Source organism: Pseudophryne corroboree, chromosome 10, assembly GCF_028390025.1.
Source record: "Pseudophryne corroboree isolate aPseCor3 chromosome 10, aPseCor3.hap2, whole genome shotgun sequence".
NCBI lineage: Eukaryota > Metazoa > Chordata > Amphibia > Anura > Myobatrachidae > Pseudophryne > Pseudophryne corroboree.
Genome location: NC_086453.1, coordinates 303,578,659 through 303,600,121, shown reverse-complemented (window position 1 = coordinate 303,600,121; position 21,463 = coordinate 303,578,659). Strand labels below are relative to the sequence as shown.

Genomic DNA, 21,463 nt, shown 5'->3' with positions numbered 1-21,463 from the left:
GTCCGTTTTGATAAGATGTAGGTGCGCCTGTTGCGCTAACCCAAAAACTTGTTTACTCGTCGTTTTTTGAACGCTTACCGTTCAGGAATCGAGGGTGTGAAGTGAATTTTTTAATTTTCCTCCGAGGGGGCCTAATTTCAATTGGCTGTTCTCTTAAGGTCCACGGGTGGTTTTTTGAGTTTTCTCCTTCACTTGGGTTACTTCGTTTATTGCATTATCTATGTTTTGTGTTCAAATTTCTGATGTTAGGGTGTTTATCTTTTTCAGCTGTCGTTGATTTTGGGGAACATGTGTGGCTGGTTGGCCATTCTTATAATTTTTTGGGCGGCGAGGCATCCCATGTCACTTAGGGTGGCCGATGTTTTTGGATCTAGGAAGTTGCGTTGGATAGGTGTCAGGGGCATGCTTTGGGGTGATTTGTTGCGGCTCCTTTTTCACCGCGAGCGCCGCTGGGGTCGCCCCAGTTGTATCGTCCTGCATTTAGGTGGCAATGATTTGGGCCGAGTTAAGGGCATAGATTTAATTTTGTCCATTAAGGCAGATTTGGTTGCGATTCGTTGTCGCTGGTCAGGAGTCTGTATTGTGTGGTCGGAGATAGTTCCGCGTTTTCATTGGCGGGGTGCGGTGCATTTCTCAGCTCTGGAGAAAGCTCGCAAGAAGGTGAATTCGGCGGTGTCTCTGTTTGTTAGGGCCATAGGGGGAGTAGCTGTCAGGCATCCTTTACTTGTGCTGCGTAACCGGCAGTTCTACATGGAGGATGGGGTTCATCTTTCTCCGGACGGAGTGCAGGTTTTCCTGGAAGATGTTTTTGGTCCTTTTCGTTAGGGTTCTTTCGTTTGTTCTTAGTTTGTTCTTATTTGTTTGTTCGGATGGCGGTGGCGGTTTTGTAAACCTTTGGTGGCGGGAAGTCGCTACCAGCCAGCGGTCAAACAGGCATAAGTGGTCATTGTGGGGCACCTTCTTTAGAAGGACGGCAGGTGTGTCCTTCTCTTGCGGACCGGTTGGACATTTAGACGTTCCCCTGCGGGAACCGAACGTTTGCCAGAGAAAAGAGTGGTGAGGCCAGCACAATGCGGGTTATGCAGGAAGGAGGGGGGTTTGGGTACTCCCCTCCTTGGTTTGGTGGTTTTCATCTAGGTGACTGGAGCATGTGTCTGGTAGCGACTTTTCCTTTGCCATCCTCCAATCTAAATTTAACTTTACAATCTAAATGAATTCCAATTCAATTACAATTATAGTTGAAAGAGTTGGTCAGCGATCAATAAACATCGTCTGACCTTTAACTCCAGCTACCGTGTCCGTGTCTTTATTTCAGTGTGTGTGTCATTTTATTTTAGTGATAAGCTAGCTTAAGAAAGGTTTAGGTAATCACAATAAAGTTATGGGCGCCTTATCTGCGTCTACTCCATTCTGTGGAAGGATTGTCCTCTTTCCAACAATCCTCACGTTAGCCAGTGCAAACTTCTACTACTGCATGTAAATACTAGTGCACAGTCCCAACACCATTAGGACCAATGAGAGATTTGTGTGGCCCGGGTATTGAGGTGACATGGTCAAATCCCGGATGCATGGCCGCGTTCCCTCTGAAAAAGAAATCACTGTAAAATATTGTTTTTTACTGGATTATAAACCTTTTACCTGTACACTTATTTCTACTAAGCTCGACTCTCAGGATAACCAAAAATCAAATGTGTGTTGATGACATTTACAGTAAGTGCAAACTTCAGTTCTTATCACTTCCTCTGAGTGTAGATGTATTGTAAATAGGTTTTCTATAATCCTGTACATAAAACACTTTTCTTCCTTAAAATTAAGGCTGAATGTAATGTTAGCAGTACCTCCAACAGCAGGACATTCTGCTTTATACAGCAGCTGAGATTTTCCATTTACTTACAGGAATTATATTTCAGATCACAGAAAATCAGTAAACCATTTTAATTTAAAAAAAAAAACGTTCAGACTTCTGCAAGACCACCCACAGACTGAGACTACGCGTCGTAAAAAGCAATCTGCTTGTTCTATTTCATTTCTTATTACTTTTTTTTTCTTTCAATTATAGTTTCGGAGAGAGGACCAGGATAAGGATAAGGCAGATAAAATCAACATCAGAATTTTTAAAGTAAACTTTGTTTCTGTCAACTCTCTGATCTCTTGCTAACACGGGCCCTCATTCCGAGTTGATCGCTCGCTAGCTGCTTTTAGCAGCAATACAAACGCTAGGCCGCCGCCCTCAGGGAGTGTATCTTAGCTTAGCAGAAGTGCGATCGAAAGGTTAGCAGTTCTGCAACTAAAAAATTTCATGCAGTTTCAGAGTGGCTCAAGACTTGCTCATAGCTTGCGATGACTGCAGTCTGTTTAGTTCCTGGTTTGACGTCTCAAACACGCGTTCGGCCAGCCACTCCCCCGTTTCTCCAGCCACTCCTGCGTTTTTACCTGGCACGCCTGCATTTTTTAGCACACTCCCTGAAAACGCTGAGTTGCCGCCCGGAAATACCCACTTCCTGTCAATCAAACAACAAACACTCGAGCAACTGAAAAGCGTCGCTTGAGCTTGTGTAAAACTACAAAGTTTTGTGTGAAAGTACTTAGCGCATGCGCGCTGCGTACCATGCGCATGCGCATAAATGCTGTATTTTCTCTTGATTGCTGTGCTGCGAAAATCGGCAGCGAGCGATCAACTCGGAATGAGGGCCACTTAGCGGTATATCTACTAAAGTGTTGGTTTTTAGAAGTGGAGATGTTGCCCATAGCAACCAATATAATTCTAGCTATTTTCTTCTAGAAGGTGCTAGATAAGAATCTGATTGGTTGCCATGGGCAACATCTGCATATTTAAAAACCTGCATTTTTCGTAAATATACCCCTCACTCTCAAGTTAATAAAAGGTAACAATTATGTTATTCCCAGTAAGAAGATGGTAAATTTTGATAAAGTCCCAGGGCGAGATGTGTCAACTCTAAAAATGCGGTAAGACCTCAGAAAATGCAGTTTTTGGAAGAATAATCGCCTTCCCCATATGGATAATGCTCCGGAAAACGTAACCTTTTGGAGCATGTTCCAAAGAGGGAACACCATCTTTAGAATAGTTGCCAACTTCCTGGATGCACGCCTGCCCTATAATGCTGAGATTACCGGCAATACACGGCAGGGGGCACAGCTGCGATGATGCAAGTCACAGGTATTTGCGTCGTCTGCTTGCTTGGACTGCTAAGTGAGCGGCTGGTTCCGGGGGGTGCTGCTATAATCAGGAGACTTGCCTATTCGTCTGGGGGGGCAGGATGGGAGGGCCACCTGATTTTTGGGAGCCTCCCAGACATTCCGAGAGAGTAGGCAAGTGCTGTATGATCTATAGATTTTGTTGCATAATAGAAGCCTATGGGCTTCTCTCCAAACTATTCCCTGAGAGGGATCCAGTGTCCCTGTGGCTTGTGCATGTACTTTTTTAACAGCAGTGTATGCATAGTAGAACCTCATGAGCTTGGAAGTCCCCACACTGCAAAGCACAGCTCTTATTCGGGGAGGCGTCCTTTCCTTAAATCTACATGCATAAGGCGTTAATAAACGCAGCAATACATGCAGCCAAAATGTGAAGCATAACAGGGCTTCCCGTCCCCAATAACTTGTACAGATCATGGGGCTAGACTCCAGTTTTGGTATTTTATTAGCCTTTATTACAACAGTCCATACATACAGTAACATGCAGCACTGTGCACAGAATCACAGAATATTATTCAAGCACTAAATCCCTGCTCTGTTGCTGCCTACAACTTAATTCCTCTCCTACAAGCACATAAATGTTATGGCCAATTTAGTCAGAAGCCAAATGACCTACCAGTATGTCTTTGAACAATGATAGGAAACCTACAAGGACATGCAGAGAACTCATCAATTCCCCATAGATAGCACCCTAGGTCACAATTGAACCCAAGACCTCATATCTGCAAGGCAGCAATATTAACCACTGTGCCACCTTGCAATGTTAAAAAATAGTTTACTGAAAGTGATATTTTGCACACAGTGTAAAGATTTCCCACTGACTTTGTGGAACAAACACATTTTGTTTTCTGTAAAGTGTTGTGTGTTAACTCATTGAATGGAACAGGCTGCTCTCAGAATACAGCAATGATGCTGCAATACGCGAATAACATTGGGAATGGGAATGGGTTACTGGAATAATTGCCTTCTATTCTGTGTTTGTGCTTTCTGCTTATGTTAATCCTCAAGTACAATCCTGTATCAGTGAATATGAAGTCTTGCATTTATTTTCATAAATAAGTATGATTTTTTTTTTTTTAAATAGACAAACTCCAGAAATTTGGGTACTGAATCATGTTTCTAATAATGGTTCCTAATAGTTTTGTGCGTCTTCTCTCTTCTAATTTATACTGTAGATAATGCATACTACCCTACTGTTCCGATTTTCACAGGACAGTCCTGTTTTTTGGGCACTGTCCTGTTGTGCCACGAGTGTCCCATGGTGGGGGGGTGAGGGGGAGGCAGTTGAGAGGCCCCCTGTCACTTGCTGCCCTGCTTAGCAGAGCAGCGTGAATAGATGCTGTGGTCATGTGCATGGCATCTATTCAGGGGAGACAGAGTGGCTGGGGGCATGGCTAGCAGCTCTGAGAGCACTGGGCATGCCCCCACAGTGATGAAAGCAGGGTCATGGCTCATGATCGTGGCATTCTCGTGAAGCCACGCCCCATTTTCACAAGACCACGCCCCCTTTTGGGCGGGCACGCGGCTTCGCATCCAGTTCAGCCTATTTGCATGCATTACAATATTTTGTCCAGCCTGTCCTTTCCATAACAACTTATTGTCCATTTGTGTACATGGACAGCATCTAAGAAAAAACACAGTATTTTTTTTAAGGGATCAGCCAGGCGTAGTGTGGTCAAGACAAATGCCATTTTTAAATGTGTTTTACTACATTCATAGTAAACCACATAAGGTCAAATGTATCAAAGCTTGGAGAGAAATAAAGTACCGACTAATCTGTCACTTTATAGGCTGTTTTTGAAAAATGACAGTTAGGAGCTGACTGATTGGTACGTTATCTCTCTCCAAGCTTTGATACGTATCCCCCAGAGCACTCCAAGGAACTGGAAAAAAATGTTTTACTCCAAATTCCCCCAAAACTCAATAGCCAATTCCACATATATATATATGGTTTTCTGGTGTCTACAGAATCACTGTTGGCATAGTGACTGTTGACCTTCTATACTGAGTCCGATATACATTGAGCTATATACATGACAGCAGAAAACTGCGCTTCTCAATAAGGGTATTCACCACAAAATACGTATTAATATGTCTTCATAAATTCTCTTATTGTGAGTCTTTCTCCTTCCACCAACCAATCCTTCCTTAGATTTTTCCTTCCACCAACCAATCCCTCCTTAGATTTTTTTCTTCCACCAACCAATCCTTTCTTAGATTTTTTCTTCCACCAACCAATCCTTCCTTTGATTTTTCCTTCCACAAACCAATCCTTCCTCAGATTTTTCTTTCCACCAACCAATCTTTCCTCAGATTTTTCTTTCCACCAACCAATCCTTCCTTAAATTTTTCCTTCCACCAACCAATCCCTCCTTAGATTTTGTCTTCCACCAACCAATCCTTTCTTACATTTTTTCTTCCACAAACCAATCCTTCCTCAGATTTTTCTTTCCACCAACCAATCTTTCCTCAGATTTTTCTTTCCACCAACCAATCCTTCCTTAAATTTTTCCTTCCACCAACCAATCCCTTCTTAGATTTTGTCTTCCACCAACCAATCCTTTCTTACATTTTTTCTTCCACCAACCAATCCTTCCTCAGATTTTTCTTTCCACCAACCAATCTTTCCTCAGATTTTTCTTTCCACCAACCAATCCTTCCTTAGATTTTTCTTTCCACCTTCTAATCCTCCTTTTAAATTTTTCTTTTCACCAACCAATCCTTCCTTAGATTTTTCCTTCCACCAACCAATCCTTCCTTTGATTTTTCCTTCCACAAACCAATCCGTCCTTAGATTTTTCCTTCCACCTTCTAATCATCCTTTTAGATTTTTCCTTTCACAAACCAATCCTTCCTCAGATTTTTCTTTCACCAACCAATCCTTCTTTAGATTTATCCTTCCACCAACCAATCCTCCTTTAGATTTTTCCTTCCACCAACCAATCCTTCCTTTGATTTTTCCTTCCACCAACCAATCCTTCCTTAGATATTCTTTCCACCAACCAATCCGCCCTTAGATTTTTCCTTCCACCTTCTAATCATCCTTTTAGTTTTTTCCTTCCACCAACCAATCCTCCCCCAGATTTTTCTTTCACCAACCAATCCTTCTTTAGATTTATCCTTCCACCAACCAATCCTCCTTTAGATTTTTCCTTCCACCAACCAATCCTTCCTTTGATTTTTCCTTCCACCAACCAATCCTCCTTTAGATTTTTCCTTCCACCAACCAATCCGTCCTTAGATTTTTCATTCCACCAACCAATCCTCCTTTAGATTTTTCCTTCCACCAACCAATCTTTCCTCAGATTTTTTCTTCCACCAACCAATCCGTCCTTAGATTTTTCCTTCCACCTTCTAATCATCCTTTTAGATTTTTCCTTTCACAAACCAATCCTTCCTCAGATTTTTTTTTCACCAACCAATCCTTCTTTAGATTTATCCTTCCACCAACCAATCCTTCCTTAGATTTTTCATTCCACCAACCAATCCTCCTTTAGATTTTTCCTTCCACCAACCAATCTTTCCTCAGATTTTTTCTTCCACCAACCAATCCGTCCTTAGATTTTTCCTTCCACCTTCTAATCATCCTTTTAGATTTTTCCTTTCACAAACCAATCCTTCCTCAGATTTTTTTTTCACCAACCAATCCTTCTTTAGATTTATCCTTCCACCAACCAATCCTTCCTTAGATTTTTCATTCCACCAACCAATCCTCCTTTAGATTTTTCCTTCCACCAACCAATCTTTCCTCAGATTTTTCCTTCCACCAACCAATCCTTCCTTTGATTTTTCCTTCCACTAACCAATCCTTCCTTAGATATTCTTTCCACCAACCAATCCGTCCTTAGATTTTTCCTTCTACCTTCTAATCATCCTTTTAGATTTTTCCTTTCACAAACCAATCCTTCCTCAGATTTTTTTTTCACCAACCAATCCTTCTTTAGATTTATCCTTCCACCAACCAATCCTCCTTTAGATTTTTTCTTCCACCAACCAATCCTTCCTTTGATTTTTCCTTCCACTAACCAATCCATCCTTAGATATTCTTTCCACCAACCAATCCGTCCTTAGATTTTTCCTTCCACCTTCTAATCATCCTTTTAGATTTTTCCTTTCACAAACCAATCCTTCCCCAGATTTTTCTTTCACCAACCAATCCTTCTTTAGATTTATCCTTCCACCAACCAATCCTCCTTTAGATTTTTCCTTCCACCAACCAATCCTTCCTTTGATTTTTCCTTCCACCAACCAATCCTCCTTTAGATTTTTTTCTTCCACCAACCAATCCTTTCTTAGATTTTTTCTTCCACCAACCAATCCTTCCTTTGATTTTTCCTTCCACAAACCAATCCTTCCTCAGATTTTTCTTTCCACCAACCAATCTTTCCTCAGATTTTTCTTTCCACCAACCAATCCTTCCTTAAATTTTTCCTTCCACCAACCAATCCCTCCTTAGATTTTGTCTTCCACCAACCAATCCTTTCTTACATTTTTTCTTCCACAAACCAATCCTTCCTCAGATTTTTCTTTCCACCAACCAATCTTTCCTCAGATTTTTCTTTCCACCAACCAATCCTTCCTTAAATTTTTCCTTCCACCAACCAATCCCTTCTTAGATTTTGTCTTCCACCAACCAATCCTTTCTTACATTTTTTCTTCCACCAACCAATCCTTCCTCAGATTTTTCTTTCCACCAACCAATCTTTCCTCAGATTTTTCTTTCCACCAACCAATCCTTCCTCAGATTTTTCTTTCCACCTTCTAATCCTCCTTTTAAATTTTTCTTTTCACCAACCAATCCTTCCTTAGATTTTTCCTTCCACCAACCAATCCTTCCTTTGATTTTTCCTTCCACAAACCAATCCGTCCTTAGATTTTTCCTTCCACCTTCTAATCATCCTTTTAGATTTTTCCTTTCACAAACCAATCCTTCCTCAGATTTTTCTTTCACCAACCAATCCTTCTTTAGATTTATCCTTCCACCAACCAATCCTCCTTTAGATTTTTCCTTCCACCAACCAATCCTTCCTTTGATTTTTCCTTCCACCAACCAATCCTTCCTTAGATATTCTTTCCACCAACCAATCCGCCCTTAGATTTTTCCTTCCACCTTCTAATCATCCTTTTAGTTTTTTCCTTCCACCAACCAATCCTCCCCCAGATTTTTCTTTCACCAACCAATCCTTCTTTAGATTTATCCTTCCACCAACCAATCCTCCTTTAGATTTTTCCTTCCACCAACCAATCCTTCCTTTGATTTTTCCTTCCACCAACCAATCCTCCTTTAGATTTTTCCTTCCACCAACCAATCCGTCCTTAGATTTTTCATTCCACCAACCAATCCTCCTTTAGATTTTTCCTTCCACCAACCAATCTTTCCTCAGATTTTTTCTTCCACCAACCAATCCGTCCTTAGATTTTTCCTTCCACCTTCTAATCATCCTTTTAGATTTTTCCTTTCACAAACCAATCCTTCCTCAGATTTTTTTTTCACCAACCAATCCTTCTTTAGATTTATCCTTCCACCAACCAATCCTTCCTTAGATTTTTCATTCCACCAACCAATCCTCCTTTAGATTTTTCCTTCCACCAACCAATCTTTCCTCAGATTTTTTCTTCCACCAACCAATCCGTCCTTAGATTTTTCCTTCCACCTTCTAATCATCCTTTTAGATTTTTCCTTTCACAAACCAATCCTTCCTCAGATTTTTTTTTCACCAACCAATCCTTCTTTAGATTTATCCTTCCACCAACCAATCCTCCTTTAGATTTTTTCTTCCACCAACCAATCCTTCCTTTGATTTTTCCTTCCACTAACCAATCCTTCCTTAGATATTCTTTCCACCAACCAATCCGTCCTTAGATTTTTCCTTCTACCTTCTAATCATCCTTTTAGATTTTTCCTTTCACAAACCAATCCTTCCCCAGATTTTTCTTTCACCAACCAATCCTTCTTTAGATTTATCCTTCCACCAACCAATCCTCCTTTAGATTTTTCCTTCCACCAACCAATCCTTCCTTTGATTTTTCCTTCCACCAACCAATCCTCCTTTAGATTTTTCCTTCCACCAACCAATCCTTCCTTAGATTTTTCATTCCACCAACCAATCCTCCTTTAGATTTTTCCTTCCACCAACCAATCTATCCTTAGATTTTTTCTTCCACCAACCAATCCTTCCTTTAATTTTTCATTCCACCAACTAATCCTATTTTAGAATTTTTCCTTCCACCAACCAATCCTTTCTCATATTTTTATTTCCACCAACCAATCCTTACTTAGATTTTTCCTTCCACCTTCTAATACTCCTTTTAGATTTTTATTTTCACCAACCAATCCTTCCTTAGATTTCACCTTACACCAACCAATCCTCCTTTAGATTTTTCCTTCCACCAACCAATCTCCCTTTAGATTTTTCCTCCCACCAACCAATCCTTCCTTTGATTTTTCCTTCCACCAACCAATCCTCCTTTAGATTTTTCCTTCCACCAACCAATCCTCCTTTAGATTTTTTCTTGCACCAACCAAACCGTCCTTAGATTTGTTGATACCACATAATAAAATGTATCCAGCAAGATAAAACTGAGAGGACTTGGAATTTAGAATCTGTGAAACACATACTGTATGAGTATGCACATTATGACCTAACCAATAGGTTATAGAATAGACAATGAATGTATATAAAGGAGCAGCACCACATTATCAAATTTGGAGTAAAACATAATAGGACCTATTTATTGTATAACACCTGGTTCTGCTATACATGTCCCACCTTGACAGAATTCACAGGGAACATGGATACATGTAATACTGGGTAATTAATTCCTAAAAACCGAGGACTAAAAACAATATAGACATGTATATACATGTAAGGGACAACACCCCATAGTGACACATATCCAGCATGACCGAAAGGTATACTGTAGCTTTTAGTTATATGAAGAGATAATAATATAGAGGTGTATTTGGTAGATCTATATGGTACAGTATCTAAAGTTCTGCAACGGTTATTTACTTGTAACCACAACCTTCAGAAATTTAGAAAGTGGGCAGGTCTACTAGATGTGCTATAAATATGGTGGTTGGAGGAGACCACCTCAGCACGCCATGAGGAAGTCACAAGGTGAAATGCGTTTGTGGGATAAAGAAGGTTGCTACTAAGGACCAGAAGAAGGATTACACAACTCCACTGTGAAGGTGACCTGGGAAAATAACATCTACGGACTTCTTGTGTGAAAGTATGCCTTTATCATGGCCATTTTGAGTACACAGTAACCTTGAACTTTGGTGGTCCACATTATAGTATTGTTTTTATTATATATGTTTTAATAAATTGTAAATAGTTTAAGGCGATAAGGAGCATTCTTTTGTTGTTTTATCTTTGAGGGAACATGCTGATGGGTACCTTGGAGTGACGAGAAAAAGAGCAAACAATCAGGATTACCTCTACCTTACATGTTAGTAAGCACTGAAAATACACCTATTTTATGAATTACACATGAGAGGTTTCTTTCTCCATTGATTTGACGTATAAATAAATACTAGGAAGGGTTGGTTCGTGGAAGGAAAAAGACACCATAAGGACTTTTTAAAGACCTTTTAATACATATTTTATGGTGAATACCCTGAGTGAGAAGTACAGTGTTCTCTTGTCATGTATAGTTTATTGGAGGTGGTGATCTCCATATTAGAAACCAGCTGCATATTGTGATAATTGTGAAATATTGAGCTATGGCAGGTATGATTATATAAATCAATGGAAAAGCAACATTTCTGTTGTAATTATAGCTAATGTATATTTGCCGGACTGCCGTTTTACCCGTAACATTGTAAAGCAGCAGAACGTAAGAACTGTAGCTGCAGTTAGGTCCATAATCTGATTACTGTACATCAGAGAAAGATTTAGCCATGTTGGTTTTGCTTTAAATAATATCACGTCATATAGGAGAAATAGTTTCTGTAATCTGCTTTCAAAATTGTATTTGCTTATTTTATGCACACATATACGGTATAATGTATATAAATCCACATCTGTCAACATGAAAATAACTGTTTAAGACATCTAGTTACTTTTACAGATTAGTATATTTTAGTATTTACTGTGCACCAGCTGTTCAGTACTTTTATGCATTATTCATACTTTTCCAAATGCATTTGCACTGCTGTCAGAGCTATATACACAATTCTAACAGTTGAATTCATTTGGACATATTTTAAATGCCAGGGCATATCAGAGACAAGTGTGTGTATAAAATGCACATATATCACTTGCCCCTCATGTTCACTGCTCACAAATCAGTGATCCAGATACAATTTAGCATGAGTCAATAAATATTTCCAGGATCATGTATCTATGGAAATGTTAAGCTGCTGATACTGTAGTACTGTATATGAAATGTTAAGTACAGTACAATGAAAGAAAGCTGATTCTGGATGAAGCACATGCTATGGTTATTACAAATTAAGTCTCCCTGCCTTAAACAAAATATTTGGGACCAGAAGCAGTTTGGATTTCTGATGTTTCCGTATTTTTGAATATTTGCGTATCATGCGGATGGGACCCAAATTTAAACACTAAACTGCATTTATGTTTCATATACGCCTTATATACATACAGTAGCCATAATTTATTTTATGCAATTTTTTTTGTAATTTTGTGCATGAAACAAAGGTTGTGTGCATCGAATCATCAGAAAGCAAAGGTGCCACTATCTCAGACATGCTCAAAAAATGTTGGATTTTGCAAATCCATTTTTTTTTGGATATGGGAGGCTCAACCCAGGGTATTAACTAGGTATTAACTAGCGCTGCTAAGTAGGGAGCACTGTTGGTGGCACTTGTCAATCATGTGTGTTTTTTTTTTTATTGCTTTCACTTGCCAATTCTCTCTCTGGCACAGGGCACTAAAAAGTCTAGTTATGGCTCTGACTGACCGATATATACTGTAGTGTTACTATAAAACTTAACTTTTAATATTTTCTGTTCCATGAAAACTTTATACTCATGTTACGAATAAATTTGATTTAAAAAAAAGAGTGATATAAGGAAAGTAAAACAAGACAATGGTGTACAAACAATTAATAACATGCCCCGCCCCACCAAACAAAAAAGTAAAGTGTGTGCGCACGCCACCGGTGTCACTGTATATAAAGATGTCAGGGTATGTATGTATAGATAGATGTAGGTGCAGTGGTTGAAGTGGAATTTTTGAAGGGGTAATGAAAAAGTGAAGGTTGCAATTATGCGCGCGCTCTCCGGAAAAGGGGGTGTGGTCACTCAAAAGGGGGCATGTCCTTCAGTGTAGTAGGACCCCTTATACTATCTAGTACTGGTGCCCCTTTCACATTATAGCACACGGTATGAGCCAAAATTCACATTATACCACACAGTATGAGCCAAAATTCACATTATAGCACACAGTATGAGCCGAAATTCACATTATAGCACACGGTATGAGCCAAAATTCACATTATAGCACACAATATGAGCCATAATTCACATTATAGCACACGGTATGAGCCGAAATTCACATTATAGCACACGGTATGAGCTGAAATTCACATTATAGCACACGGTATGAGCTGAAATTCACATTATAGCACACAGTATGAGCCAAAATTCACATTATAGCACACGGTATGAGCCAAAATTCACATTATAGCACACGTTATGAGCCGAAATTCACATTATAGAGTGAGGGGATCCTACCCCCTTAATTAACAAAGCCTGTGGGGCACTGTGGTGAGGGGAGCCTACCCCCTTAATTAACTAATCCTGCGGGGCACTGTGGTGAGGGGAGCCTACCCCCTTATTTGACTAATTGCGGAGTTTAGCAGCGGAAGGGTTGCAGCGATTTCTCACCCCAAGCTGTAGCGCTTCTGCCACCTCCGACACTCCACGTCTTCGGCACCACCTGGGATGCAGAGCACTGCACTGGGGATGCACACTTTTCAGTGTGGTCTGCTGCGCTCCGAAGGGGGATCTTCTGTCCTGCTCTTCCCCCTGACGCATCTTCTCCCTCAGACAGATTTCACCCCCCTTACACTGCTTGGCATGTGCCCTGCTCGCCCTGCCCTATATACGCCTCTGTGTGAAATTGTGGCAGCCAACCAAATCATGCTCTGTTACCCTGCAGGAAGCAGACTGTTTGCAGACTAGCTGCGCAAGGATAGTTAGGGGTAAAGAAATGTCCTAAATCAGGGCTATGTTGTTTTTGTTTTGTTTCATTTATGCTGAGAGTAAAGCAATATTTTATTTATTCCCTGGAAAAGCTATCTTTGGATTCTGATTTAGCACTTAGACACTTCATGGATACAGTTTTGCAATTACTATACAAATACCTGGCAATAAAGTTAGTAAAGGTTGATTTCTGTCAAATGTGGTGTTTTTTTTCTGCATTTAGCAAATAGAAGGTTTACTAAAGGGCATTATGATGGAAATCGCAGATGAAATACGATGTAACATTCCAGTTTGCTGTAATACGTCATCGAACCAAACATCATATCCTTAACATAGACCGACAAACATCATATTCATGGATTTACTAAGAATCATGTATGTCAAAATCGCAGCACAATAGAATAAATCTGTAGACGACCAGATCAGTGGTGTTTTTGGATGTAAAATGAATTTCTATTCATCCAGGCTAAATCATGATGCTTATAAAAGGAGCTGGTGCTATGATAGGACAATATGTGTTATGTTTTGGTTTACAGAAGTTGATTGAAAGGACCCAGCACTAGCACACAGAGGGGGGTTTCTGAGTATCTAGAAACCCCCCCTGCCGCTGATCCATCGCTGCAGATGACCGATTCCTTTTTGGGTTTTTTGGAAGGAAGACAGAGGAGCTGGGTATGTTATGCGGCAGCTGCCTCATCACATACACAAAGATATGACTTGGCTAACAGGAGGCTGCTTCTATTGCTAGAGGGAGCTTCAGCATAATCGTGTAGCAGTTTACATGAGCTAGGTTAGCCTGCCGGGTAACCCACTCTCTCCTCCGTGCGTCTCTCCTCTGGCTGCAGGTAATGACTACAGCCTTCATCAAGCTGCGCAGTGTGGTGCACGTAGTGGGGGGTAGGGTTGGAGGTTTTAGGCGGCGGAACGCTGTGGGCATAATTTAGATGACCAAAAGCAGGGATTGTACAAAAGTGCTGGAACCTGCTGTATTTGCTCCTCTGAAGTCCCCAAAAAGACAACTAGCTGGAATATATATGTGTATATATATATATATATATATATATATATGCAACTTAGAAATGGTGACAGACTTTTTATCATATATATATATATATATATATATATATATAGAAACCAAGAATATGGGCACAAGCGACCAATGGTGTCTATAGTAAAGGAACGTAAAAAGATTTTTTATATATAAAAAGAAGAGGCATATTTATTTTACACGATTAAAAGACAATAATATACTTTAGTTTAAGAAAAAATGCTCAAGCATAAGAATTCATATAAAATGGACAAAGTTATGATTAAAAAAAGAAGAAAAAATATATAAAAGTACAAGGTACACATTGATTTGTAGTATATGTGTATAAAGTGCTTATCTTAGGTACAGGAGGTTGGTCTGGGAAAGATCATAGAATGTCCAGCGCGTTTCGTCTTTCAGGACTTCATCAAGGGTAGTGTGGTACTGGGACAGGGCTCATATTTATACCTCTGTTAATTAGAAGACTATGTGTGACATCACTTCCCACAGTGATGCTTAGGGAGAACAAAAATCTTAGTGTGTTTCATATTTAAATAAATTGTATATGTATAATAAAACTGTCTCAAAACAAAGCTAATCCTTATCACCAAGTTAAAAAAGTCTTTGAGACGCACGTGAACCGCATATGGTGTTTCTGACAGCATTCTTTCAATAGTGGGTCCCAATGTTAAATCACTATTTCTTTTAGGATTATTGTCTGTGACTTCTTCATTTGGATCATATATGAATATATAGTTTGTTGTTCCAGAAAACATATGGAGGAAATAGAATAAAAAATATACATTACCAGAGAATCATGACAGACTTATTTATAACCAGATATGTATTAATTTCAATTTAGAGAGATTAAAAGGTTGCATAACTAATAAATATTAATAAATATTAATAAAAATATTAATACAAATTATTAATAGATTACATTATTGAAGTGCCTGTGCTAGATTTCTTATATCTCTTAGTATTTATACGAGAGTGTGGGTGCTACGTTGATGTGTCTTGTGAGTAGTGCATTAGATTATATCCATACATCATAAGAAAACGGTGAAGCCCAGAAGTGTTTAGGGGTTGTGTGAGTGAATGGTGATACAGTATTTGGTTTACAGCTGTTTCACTGGTTTAGGAACTCTCATGTGCATGCACTGTTTCTACAGCACCTAGTCTTCTCCGGAGGTCACCCTCCTTGATACTGGTCAGGCCCATAAAAATGCTTAGCTTCCACGATCGGACGAGAGTGGGCGTTCCATTTTGGATGGCTGTAGTCTACTTAGCACCAGTTCACCAGAGGTTTTTCACAACTGAAATATAACCTAGAAATAAGAATAAAGCGCCATTCCCAAACACCACAATGTTTATTAAAAAGGGGGGGGGGAAGGGTTAGCAAGAAATCAACATTTAAAGAAAAGGAGAAATTTCATAGCTTTCATTGAAACCAGCCGGATGCATCGTCTTCAATTGGAATATCCAAAACATTTCCCTTCTGGATAGCAGATTCGCCAGGTCGCCACATCTTTCGCCGAGTGCAACATGTTCTATGGCTTTGTATGTTAAGGCCTCAGGATTGAAATTATGATGTGACAGGAAATGTTTGGAAACTGCATGTGTTTCCACCTTGTTTTTGATGTTCCGAACGTGTTCTTGGATCCTTAGTTTCAGCTGTCTTTTCGTCTTCCCAATGTATTTTTTACCACAATCACATTCCAGAAGGTAAATTACAGAGGTTGAATTGCAGTTCATGTATTCTTTAATCTTGAATTCTTTCACATCACCTGTTGCAGAGAAAGTCTTCCGGTTTGGATGTAGGTACTTGCAGATATTGCAGTGTCCACACTTGTAACTACCTACACACCTGATGAGGGGTTCTTGCTTGTTGGTCACGGATCTCAACATGCTTGGTGCCACTAGGTCCTTGAGATTTTGGACTTCTTGAAAATAATTTCAGGTTGTGGTGGTAGTATGTCTTTTAAAACCGGGTCCATTAGTAAAATGTTCCAATGGGTTTTCATTGATTGTCGGATGATTTTCTCGTGTCTGCTGTAGGTCGTAATGAAAGCAGTGGAGTCCTTTTTTGTTTCCCTGTTCTTATACGTTAGAAGGTCATTTCTCTCCAAAGTTCTTGTCTTAGTGACCGCCTTAACGAGAATGTTGGTAGGATATTTCTTATCCAGGAATCTATTTCTGTATTTCTCAAGTTGGTCATTGCATTCCTCTATTTCGCTGCAATTCCTTCTAATTCTATGGAACTGGGAATAGGGGATATTATTTTTCCACTGTTTTAGGTGATTACTCCTGTAGTCCAGGTAGCTATTGGTGTCTACTGGTTTGATGTAATTCCTCGTGACAATTCTGTTTTCTTTCCCCACAAGAATGAGGTCCAAGAATTCAATTTGTACCTTGTCCACTTTGGAAGTGAATGTGAGATTCAGATCGTTATGTGCCAGATATTCTGTAAAAAAATCATTAAAATCTTCCATTGTACCATCCCAGATCATCAGAATATCATCAATGTACCGCTTATAGAACACAATAAAATTCTTAAAAGGGTGATCATTGTAAATGTGAGTTTCTTCCAATCTTCCCATAAATAGATTTGTGAAGCTTGGTGCAAAAATCGTTCCCATAGCGGTTCCGCAGCTTTGTAGATAAAAATTGTCCAAAAATTTAAAATAATTGTGGGTTAAAATGAAGAACATGATGTCACAGATAAATTGTCTATGGGAGTCAGTCAGGGAAGGGTTCTTGTCCAGATATTCTTTACATGCTGCTACTCCTTTTGAATGTTCAATACATGTATAAAGTGCTTGTACATCGATTGTGATTTTTGGTAGAAAGTAAAATATAGGGGTAACGGGGTAGGACTGCATTAAAAACTGGTACTCCTCCTTTGTTAAAATGCTGGTACGTAGTCCATTTAAAAGTAGTGATCGCAGATCCTCCAGAAAGTCTTCTTTTGGATCTTTCTGTAAGATTTTGTAAGAATTAGTGTCACCCAGTAATCTCCTGGCTTCTGTTATATACTTTTCTCGATCCATGATCACTAGACCACCCCCTTTGTCAGCTTGCTTGATAATAATCTCGGTATTCTTTTGTAATTTCTTTAAGGCTTCTCTTTCTTTATTGGTAAGATTCTTTTCCAGGATCGGTTCCGTTTCTGAATCACAGAGGTCCTTTTTTACTAGGTCGTAGAAGATACTAAGATGGTTCCCCTTGGACTCCAATGGGTAGTACTTCGATGGTGGTTTTAGACCCGACTTCGATTGGGTAGTTGTATTGTCATAATTTCTGAGAATGGCGTCTTCTTTCTTTAAGGTTGAAGAGGTCCTTAGTTAATGGTTTTGGTGTTGAAATGTCCGCTTTTTGAGTTCTCTTCCTCCTGCCGCCCCGCCTTCCTCTTCTTCTGTAAAACGTCTTTTTAGGGGGGAGGCATGTCTGATATCTTCCTTTATCTGGTTCTTCATATTGTCCTTTGGTCTTGTGCCTGTACTTGGGGATAAAAAATCATTATCACTCTGGGATCCCCTTCCTTGTAGTATCGAGAACCTGTTTTTGGTTGTGGTTCTAAATTTTGATTCATTGGGGGTGTCTTGATTTCTGTTCCTGGATGGGACATTTGGTACTGTTTTCCAATATTGTTTGGTAGCTTTGTTCTGATAGAATCCTGGAGCTCTAAACCTGCTCCAGTTCTTGATCTTCCCTTGTTCATAGTCTTCTTTATCCCGTAAGAATTTATTTTCTATCCCTTTAATTACTTCCTCCTCTATTCGTTCCATTTTCTTGCTTAATACTTTTCCGTTGATGATGTAGTCCTCCTTGTCTTTAAATTTATCAATCTCTGCTTCCTTCTCTCTGATTGATGTCTCTAACTCAATCAGTGTGTTCTTTTTCTCCATGATCAATAATTTCATAAGATCAATGGAGCAGGTGTGTAGGATAGCATCCCATTTTTTTATGAATTCACTGTTATTATTTCCAAAAGTGGGTTGTTTAGTCACCCTCAATCCCCTAGGGATTCTGGCTACTGAGATGTAATGTTCTAAACCCTTGACGTCCCACCATGCTTTTACTTCTTTTGTGAGAAGTCTTTCAATCCCCCAAAAAAGGTCATCTAGGTCACATGGGGGGGTGAGTGTATCCACGGGTTTGCTCTCATTAAATATTCTCTGACATAAGTCATTTCTTTTAGTAGTGCGTTCGTTGTTCCTAAACATGATAGTGAGGGAAAACTCCCACCAGGCAGCTGAATTTTAGTAATACCGAGAAAGATTTGCAATAAAAAAGAAAAAATAGCGCCACTTGTGGTAAGTTAACCTTCACAAATATGTACAATGTATGTCCAAAAATACACTCCCTTGGTACAAAGGGTGTCCGCAGGCCCCTAAATAAGAACAGCAGTGGTAAGCTGCTGTAAAAAGTGTTATAGAAACCAAGAATATGGGCACAAGCGACCAATGGTGTCTATAGTAAAGGAACGTAAAAAGATTTTTTATCTAAAAAAGAAGAGGCATATTTATTTTACACGATTTAAAAAACAATAATATACTTTAGTTTAAGAAAAAATGCTCAAGCATAAGAATTCATATAAAATGGACAAAGTTATGATTAAAAAAGAAGAAAAAATATATAAAAGTACAAGGTACACATTGATTTGTAGTATATGTGTATAAAGTGCTTATCTTAGGTACAGGAGGTTGGTCTGGGAAAGATCATGGAATGCCCAACGCGTTTCGTCCTTCAGGACTTCATTAAGGGTAGTGTGGTACTGGGACAGGGCTCATATTTATACCTCTGTTAATTAGAAGACTATGTGTGACATCACTTCCTCCCACAGTGATGCTTAGGGAGAACAAAAATCTTAGTGTGTTTCATATTTAAATAAATTGTATATGTATAATAAAACTGTCTCAAAACAAAGCTAAACCTTATCACCAAGTTAAAAAACGAGTGGTTTAGTGAGTGCAAATGGATTGATTGTTCACAAATGTGCTGGCAGCAGGTACTTCCGCCCCACTTCCAGTGGTATGACGGGCTCTTCTGCGCTTGCGCCCGCTTTCGTGTTCAGACTCAGGTGCCGGAGGTCTCTAACGGGCCCCTCTGCGCATGCGCCCGCTTCCGCAATTGGTAACACATCCAGGAAGTCACGTTGACCTCGACAGACGCCGCGTCCGCGTCATCGCGTCACGTGCAGGAACCCGGAAGCTTTGTATGCCGTGGAAAGCGTTCTGAAATCGGAACTCATCTCTGTTAGGCCGCGCGTCACTTCCTTTAGGAATTCCATTCAGTGGATGATATCCGGGGTTTAGTCTTTGAGACGCACGTGAACCGCATATGGTGTTTCTGACAGCATTCTTTCAATAGTGGGTCCCAATGTTAAATCACTATTTCTTTTAGGATTATTGTCTGTGACTTCTTCATTTGGATCATATATGAATATATAGTTTGTTGTTCCAGAAAACATATGGAGGAAATAGAATAAAAAATATACATTACCAGAGAATCATGACAGACTTATTTATAACCAGATATGTATTAATTTCAATTTAGAGAGATTAAAATGTTGCATAACTAATAAATATTAATAAATATTAATAAAAATATTAATACAAATTATTAATAGATTACATTATTGAAGTGCCTGTGCTAGATTTCTTATATCTCTTAGTATTTATACGAGAGTGTGGGTGCTACGTTGAGGTGTCTTGTGAGTAGTGCATTAGATTATATCCATACATCATAAGAAAACGGTGAAGCCCAGAAGTGTTTAGGGGTTGTGTGAGTGAATGGTGATACAGTATTTGGTTTACAGCTGTTTCACTGGTTTAGGAACTCTCATGTGCATGCACTGTTTCTACAGCACCTAGTCTTCTCCGGAGGTCACCCTCCTTGATACTGGTCAGGCCCATAAAAATGCTTAGCTTCCACGATCGGACGAGAGTGGGCGTTCCATTTTGGTATGGCTGTAGTCTACTTAGCACCAGTTCACCAGAGGTTTTTCACAACTGAAATATAACCTAGAAATAAGAATAAAGCGCCATTCCCAAACACCACAGTGTTTATTAAAAAGGGGGGGATGGTTAGCAAGAAATCAACATTTAAAGAAAAAGAGAAATTTCAAAGCTTTCATTGAAACCAGCCGGATGCATCATCTTCAATTGGAATATCCAAAACATTTCCCTTCTGGATAGCAGATTCGCCAGGTCGCCACTTCTTTCGCCGAGTGCAACATGTTCTATGGCTTTGTATGTTAAGGCCTCAGGATTGGAATTATGATGTGACAGGAAATGTTTGGAAACTGCATGTGTTTCCACCTTGTTTTTGATGTTCCGAACGTGTTCTTGGATCCTTAGTTTCAGCTGTCTTTTCGTCTTCCCAATGTATTTTTTACCACAATCACATTCCAGAAGGTAAATTACAGAGGTTGAATTGCAGTTCATGTATTCTTTAATCTTGAATTCTTTCACATCACCTGTTGCAGAGAAAGTCTTCCGGTTTGGATGTAGGTACTTGCAGATATTGCAGTGTCCACACTTGTAACTACCTACACACCTGATGAGGGGTTCTTGCTTGTTGGTCACGGATCTCAACATGCTTGGTGCCACTAGGTCCTTGAGATTTTTGGACTTCTTGAAAATAATTTCAGGTTGTGGTGGTAGTATGTCTTTTAAAACCGGGTCCATTAGTAAAATGTTCCAATGGGTTTTCATTGATTGTCGGATGATTTTCTCGTGTCTGCTGTAGGTCGTAATGAAAGCAGTGGAGTCCTTTTTTGTTTCCCTGTTCTTATACGTTAGAAGGTCATTTCTCTCCAAAGTTCTTGTCTTAGTGACCGCCTTATCGAGAATGTTGGTAGGATATTTCTTATCCAGGAATCTATTTCTGTATTTCTCAAGTTGGTCATTGCATTCCTCTATTTCGCTGCAATTCCTTCTAATTCTATGGAACTGGGAATAGGGGATATTATTTTTCCACTGTTTTAGGTGATTACTCCTGTAGTCCAGGTAGCTATTGGTGTCTACTGGTTTGATGTA

General features: G+C 39.5%; 1 pseudogene; it reads right to left on the bottom strand.

The window, feature by feature from the left end:
• Positions 1 to 20,280: 20,280 nt before the first annotated feature.
• LOC134967189 (5S ribosomal RNA) lies at positions 20,281 to 20,400 on the bottom strand (annotated as a pseudogene).
• Between the last annotated feature and the right edge of the window lie 1,063 nt (positions 20,401 to 21,463).